The sequence below is a fragment of the Telmatherina bonti genome (assembly GCF_933228915.1).
Source record: "Telmatherina bonti genome assembly, chromosome: 4".
Lineage (NCBI taxonomy): Eukaryota > Metazoa > Chordata > Actinopteri > Atheriniformes > Telmatherinidae > Telmatherina > Telmatherina bonti.
In genome coordinates, this window is record NC_136622.1 from 9,663,634 (window position 1) to 9,670,808 (window position 7,175).

A 7,175-nucleotide genomic window follows, 5' to 3' on the forward strand; every position below is an offset into this window, starting at 1 on the left:
CCAGCAGTCTTAGGGCGAAAGGCAGGGTCCACCCTGGACAGCTCGCCTGTCCATTGCAGATCTTGGGATCATCAGAGTCTGAAAATATGAATCAGCACAAACACTGGACTGAGCCAACAGTTGGGTTAATGAAGGAGGAAGTCCCTGTCCTTGTGCTACATCCTCCGCCAGAAAGTGAAACTTCAGCTCCAGACTGGCTCATAAATGGCATTGGATGTTTTATGGACGAAGGTCTCTTCCTTCATGCTGATGGGAGGGTTACTGCGGCTGTCTGAGCGTCTGTTGACACGGCAGTGACCTCAGCCCTGTAGACGTCAGGAGGTGACCTCTGCTCAGGATGATGTCCGTACTGCCCACCCGGTTCCTGTGGCAACACTGTGGCACTTTCACATATCCAGCTGGAATGGCTGGAATCCAGCTGGAAATTTAGGGGAAAACATTTTGGCAGCAACATGAGAAATCCATGTTGGAAGAGTCCTGGAAGTGTTTCATTCCTGTAGCGGTTCACATCTGGCCCACACCCTGACACATTACTCATATATCAAATCATACGTCCAAATTCCTTTCTGCCGTCATGGTTTCCATTTAGCTGTATTTGCTTTTGTTCTGGGACATTTTTAGACTCTTGATTTGGGGAATTTCAGTAATTGCTGTATTTAGTCTGGCTGAGCTGCTTGGCAGAGTTAAATTATGTCAAGATCTTCCTTTCAGGTATTTTTAGATCACTGATTATAATTACATCATGTACTAAGTCTGTACCTGAAGTACTTCACCTGAGACGTCTGAGAGGAAACACCTAAACCTCAGGGTTAAAATGTATTTCATTTCCATCTGCTTTAATACTCCCCCTTCATCTTACACTGGTTTGAATTTTCAATATCTTGTTTTTTCAGTCGTTCTAGTGTTAAAGATTTAAATTGGATCTCAAGTGAATCCCTCCAGAAACCAGTCAGCTGTCATTAGATCTCCAAATCCTAGAGTTAATGTATAAATATATAACGTAGTGCAGACGGTATGAGAAAACTGAGCTGATGGAGAAAGATGGCGGGAAAGTGTTGACTGGAGGATGTCTGATGGCTGTAATTCACCAGAACAATGAATCAGTGTAAGTGATTCAAACTGCTACTTGCATGTCAGCCTACTGATGACTGGAAAACCTTTATGAATGTGGAGCAACAAAACTTTAGACAGCGGTCGTCGAGCATCTTCACAGCTGCTCTGCATTTATGCGTCACTGTCTGGAAGAATATTTATTCTATGACTGCTTATTGTAAGTCACTTTCAGATCAGTCCCAGCCAGGCCAGCACCACCCACACCTACAAACTGGCAGACTGGTTTTGGTTCCAGGAAGGAAGCAAACGGTAAGACTAACGTTAAACACTGACTTTCCCGAAATGATGCAGGTTGCAGGTCACTGTTTGGAAAAAACAAGACCCAGCCAGGAGATGAGTTTCTCAGGAACCGCAGGACACGTGATTTAAATTACTGGGGAGCTACGAGGAGCGCCGCGCTCCTGAAAAGCTGAGGAGCTCTCCTAAAGACAGTTATCTGATACTTGAAGCCTAGTTGACTTTTGGTCACGTCTTAGCAGATGTGTATAAAGTAGAAGTCCTGTCCGGTATCTTTTTCCAACCAGTCTCTGAACCAGGTGACTTTAACCAGCTCAGCTCCACTTCAAGGTAGATGATCCTGATAGTGAAAACGCCTGTTCTAAATGCATCGGTAGGTCCAAAAACATGGCAGAACTTTATTTTAACGTCTACTTCTACTTTATACACCTCTGCATTTTAGCCATTAATTTGTTGTATAATTCTCACTCACTTATGCAAGTTGCGTTGGATAAAAGCGTCTGCTGAAGGGCTCTAGAATAAAGAAATGAACAATCAAATTTTCCAAATGCCGCAGGTGATTGTTTCCTTTTTCTTTGGTATTATCTGTTTATTGTTGTGGGAGATACTGTAAGATTTGCTGTCCTATAAGTAATAGTAACAGATTAATTAAATAGGCAGAATATTCATTTTCTAAACCACTTAATCCAATTCAGGGTTGTGGGGGAGCTGGAGCCTATCCCAGCTCACTTTGGGCGAAAGGCGGGGTACACCCTGGACAGCTCGCCAGTCCATCGCAGGGCCACACAGAGACGACCAATCACTCACGCTCATTCCTAGGGGCAATTTAGAGTAACCAATTAACCTAACATGCATGTCTTTGGACAGTGGGAGGAAGCTGGAGTACCCAGAGAGAGGTGTGCAAACTCCACACAGAAAGGCCACTGACCCCTCCCCAACCAAGGATCAAACCAGCAACCTTCTTGCTGCGAGGCCACAGTGCTAACCACCAGGCCACCGTGCAGCCCTAATCAGAATACTGAAAGTTCAAAATGAACATATGGGGAACAAATACAAACTCCTTCCAGATTCAATGAGATGGAAAAGATTGCACTGATCAGAGATGATGACCCCCAAATGAAATAGTAATAATGCACTAGATTTATATACTGCTTTTTAAGGTCCTTTACATGGAATCCATTATTCACTCACTCCTCATTCATGCTACTTACTGACGGTAAGCTACATGAGTAGCCACAGCTGCACTGGGACACACTGATGGAAACACAGCAGCCAAGACACTCCAGAAAACTCTCCGACCACCACTGAAACATTCCTACACCAGCGATGCTGACACCGGAGACAGAAGAAGAAGTATCGTAGCGAGGAACAGACAGATTGGTGGGGGGAGCAGGATTTGAAGCGCCAACCTTCAGGTCATTGCACAACTTCCTGAGCCACTACTGCCCCTCTAGTAAATTAAGGTGTTGATATGCTTAAAAACAACACTGACACCTGTTACCAGGACTTTCAAAATAAATATGTTGTGACAAAAAGATACACATGTGGTATTATGTTAATACGATGCATTTACATAGTTATTACTCTCGCCTTCTTAAAAATACAATTATCTGAGTGAGAAAGGGGGGTTTTGGGCATGTAGGTGTCCAGCGGTGAACTGAAACCACCAAAAATCCCTTTAACCTCTTTATTTCTGAATATTCTGACAGTTTTGCCTTTGTGGACGTCTGCAGGATGAGCCTTTTGATACAACACACGATTAATCAGTCAGTCATCGCATCTGACATCATGCTCCCCTCTCCTTACTAGTTGGTGGTGTGTGCTGCTGACTGGTGTCTGTTTGCTTGCTCTAAACTGGAACTAAAGTTACCAGTATTATCAGCATTGATACCAATGGTGGTATCAACATTATCAATATTTGGATAGATCTGCCCACCAGATTGTAGTGCACCATAAGCTGCCCAAACAGCGACACGATATGTATAACTGAACTTTCTGTCTTGTTGTCTGGGATTTCTCTGATCAAGTCAGCTGCAAACAGTAAAAGCAGCATGTTTTTGGCAGTAACCATGGCAACTGCACTGTAGCCTGTAACATCTAGCCTGCAAAATGGACTCCCGAAAACAAGCCTCCCCCATAAACCCCAGTGTAATTCAAGCCCTGCATCTGGTCTGTGGAGCCTGGATCAGTCCAGAATCTGGATCAGTCTGGAGTTTGCATCAGCCTGGAACCTGGATCATCCTGGAGTCTGAATCAGTCCAGAATCTGGATCAGTCCAGAGCCTGGACCATCCTGGAACCGGGATCATCCTGGAACCTGAATCAGTCTGGAACCGGGATCAGCCTGGAACCTGAATCATCCTGATGTGTTCCAGACCAGCAGACTGGTGAACCCCTGCTGGACATTTGGACTCCAAAGTTTGGTTGGGTGACCGTCTCTTCTCCCAGCTGATGGAACAACGACCTCCTTCGCAACCTGCACCGACCAAATACTATTTTCATCCTTTGGAAAGCGGCTTTTGCATTCATGGATCAACAAGAAAATCTAAAAATTTCCCGACATTCCGTCTCAAACTAAAACAACATTCCCTCTCAGTGAACAGGGAACCTTGGGGTTTTCCTGAGGAGTCAGTGGAAGCCTGATGGGAGTTTTCTCCCTGTCTCTGAACGGATGCGATTCCAGCATCACATGAAACCCTTTCATACCAGACTAGCAGCACAGTGTTCACGGCGTTATTAGCGAACATATAAGCTACATTTCTGTTATTTCTGCAGCTACTTTTCATTTCCAACAGCAGGAATTTGGACGATCTTTACATTCTTACAGAAAAGCTACCGCAGCACCTCCATGCTTCCTGAAAGACTGAATTCTCTCTGTTTAGACACAGCTCTTCTAACCAGAGTAGTGTTTATTAGAGAAATCCTTCCAGCCTCTGTCATTCTTGGAGAGAATAGAAAACACATGTAGCGGCTATGAAAACATCATTTTCAATGAATGCTGAGTTTGAGTCCGTCGGTACATCCATCCTGCTGGGCCACCTGGACTCCATCCTCCTGTTACACACATGCTGTCTGGCTTTCTGCCCGTCTCCTTCTATTTATAGCTTATCACAGATCGAGTTCCTGAGCAGCGAGACCTGAGAGACCAGGCAGATCCAGGTGAACTGTGGCTTGCAGATTCATTGTTTTATTTTAACTTTAGAGTTTACAGAACTGTAAGATAAATATGAATCAGAGGGCAAACAATGACAACAATAACAGTCACGTGAAAACAGAAAGTATGTATATTATATGTATGGTGTAGCTCATCTGGGCTTCTCCAGGTCTAATGCAAGGCAAATACCCAAACACATCCTGCAGCGTCAGCAGTTTCTCTGTTCCTTCCCCATCATGTCAAGTAGTTTAAGTGGCCATCACGTCTAGAACACCTGCTTCTGCAAAAGGAAACTTCATTTTAACAGAGACTGACAGACCGTGCCCAAGTCTGCACTTTGTGTGAACCAAGAATGCCTGGTATAAACTAAAAGGTCTTGTTACTGTTTTATCAAGCTGCTGTGGAGAGCTTTGGTAACCTTGCTATGCAAACAAAAAATAAAATAAACTGCTGCATCTAACAGTGCATGTGTGGCGTGATGTAAGGGAAGAATTCAAAAATGTGTTGCTGACAACGCCACCCAGGGGGAATGCTTCCCCTGGGAAACTGCTAACCAGAACACACTGGTCAGGCACGCAAATTCGTCACCACTCGGCAGAGACTGTTACAAAACAAAGTTTATTGAAACAAGTTACAAAAATAATCTAAATCTCATTTAAAATCACCAGGCTGCCAACTGAAATGGAGACAAAAGAAATGGGCCGTTGCAGCATTTAAACAAAAGAAGAAAACTTACAAACCAAATCAAGGATCCGGTAGCAAAACTTACCTTTTTTTTTTTATGGAGACAGATCACGCCACCGCAGCCAGACAAAGCCAGAGAAGGAGATGACAACAGGAGTTTCACCTGCGCTTAAATACCTGCGCTGTACTGCCAATCTGTCAACATGCGACACTCCGGCAGCACAGCGCCATGTAGTGGCCTGGGGGAAGACGACCTCCGGCCACACATGGAAATTATTAGTATTATTAATGTTGAAGAACATGCAGCCATTAAAACTATCTATGACAGGCTTCTAACAGACAGGTTAATACAATCATTACCCAAACACAACAAAAAACATTTGTTAAATCTGAAGTCACTATTTGGCCCTTTAATAAAGAGTTTTTTTGTTGTTTTTTTTATCATTCATGACTGTGATACGTCAAAATGGTTGTTTCATTATTTTACTATTATTGCATCCACCAGGAGGCAGAAGACAAGCTTCAGATTGTGTTAAACAGGGTTTTGAGTCAAGATTTGACCATAAAGTGATGCAAAATGTGCAAAACTGAATGTATCAAATAATATTGATACAGAATTAAAAGGTTAATGACATGACATGATGATGTTTTACGTGGAGAACAGGAAGATGCAGGCTGAATGGATTTAAAATTTAACTTGTTTCTATTTTCAGTAAAACATTTAAACACAAACACAAAGCCAGGGACAAATCAACTATCTGCTTTTAGTGACTGCTGAGTATTTATGTATTTATCTCTTTTAAATTATTTTCTTTGATATGTTGGGGTTTGTTTTTTTTACTTAACTTCTTTTATGCTTTTTCTCATCATATTATCACTGTGCTGCTACAGCTGGGGTGAAAGCCCAACACGCATTTCCTCTAATGTGACTATAAAATTAATCTTGAATCTAGAATCTTATGTCAAATATTACACACTGGCATTGGATGTAAATATTACACACTATAGTACTTTTGCCATTTTCCCGTCAGCAACTTCTATCAACGGCTAACTCAGCATCCATCTGGCATCCTGACCTGTTAGCTCTCTACAGTCAGTAAAAGACGATCGTCTGATAAAGACTCTTGTTTTGTACCTTTCTCTCTTTTAATCTTCTTGCATTTCTTTGTTGATTCAGCAACGTTGTGTGTTCAAAACAGTCAGTTTATTATTTTACCTTAAAATAAGGTGCAAAAGTTGTATAGTGTTGGTTTCTCAGCCTCAGGATGCTGCTGGGCAGCAGTGACTCTAGAAATACACATGATAGATGTCACTGTGTCATCGAACATAGACTTACATAATGCGCCTTGAATATCTCATCCAGGTTCATTTGGACCCTTGTTGAACTTTTACAGATTAAAACAAAAAAAAAAACACGTGGAGTTCATTTGATCCGCATGTGAACAACATGTGGTCCGTGTGTGCAAACATGTGGTTCAGGAACATTTTCATGTGAATGACATATGTGTAAACACATGAATTACAGGTGGATCATATAAGATTTGTTTGTTTTACTGTAAGGGGAGTTTACATCAAATGTTTTGCAGATCATTAGTTGTAGGTTCATAAATCAATAAAAGGAATTGATCAGATGCAGCCCTGTAATGAGCTGGTCATCTGTCCAGGGTGTTTGCTGGGATGCACTCCAGTTTCCCTGTGACCCTCAATCGGATTAAGCAGTTCAGAAAATGAATGAATGAATGATTAGATGCTATCACCAGCCAGGAAACCTGAACACAGACTGGAGACGAGCTGAAGACGGGTGGGGCGAGCAAACCATACAGAGACATGGGTGGTGTTGAAGACCAGCAGAGGGAGGAACCTAATACTTTATGACATCATAAAAATGGAGATCTTAAAACAAGCTGTTAAGACAATTATTATCATTGATTGATTCATTCATTCATTCATTCATTCATTAATTCATCATCCTAACCACTTAATCTGAA